This window comes from Habropoda laboriosa, unplaced genomic scaffold, assembly GCF_001263275.1.
Source record: "Habropoda laboriosa isolate 0110345459 unplaced genomic scaffold, ASM126327v1 scaffold212, whole genome shotgun sequence".
Taxonomy (NCBI): domain Eukaryota; kingdom Metazoa; phylum Arthropoda; class Insecta; order Hymenoptera; family Apidae; genus Habropoda; species Habropoda laboriosa.
In genome coordinates, this window is record NW_017100509.1 from 4,168,162 (window position 1) to 4,168,473 (window position 312).

Genomic DNA, 312 nt, shown 5'->3' on the forward strand with positions numbered 1-312 from the left:
TGGGGGGGGGGGAGGTGCTGGATTGATAAATACATGAAAATATACGATTCCATCTTTAAAAGAAACCCCTAAAAAAACAAATTTGACCTTCAATGTCCTCTACACATCATATTCTCAGAATATGTCTCAAAATATGTCTTAATTCTAAATAGCTTATATGAATTGTTTTAGTATATATGACTTCCTTCAAGTTACACGACCATTATCTTTTGTTATACTTGTCTTAAAAGCCACTAACTATTAAAAAATAATAAAAAATAGTATAACATTTCTTTGTTTTTTGCATTTCTTGTTACACAAATTTTTATCCTC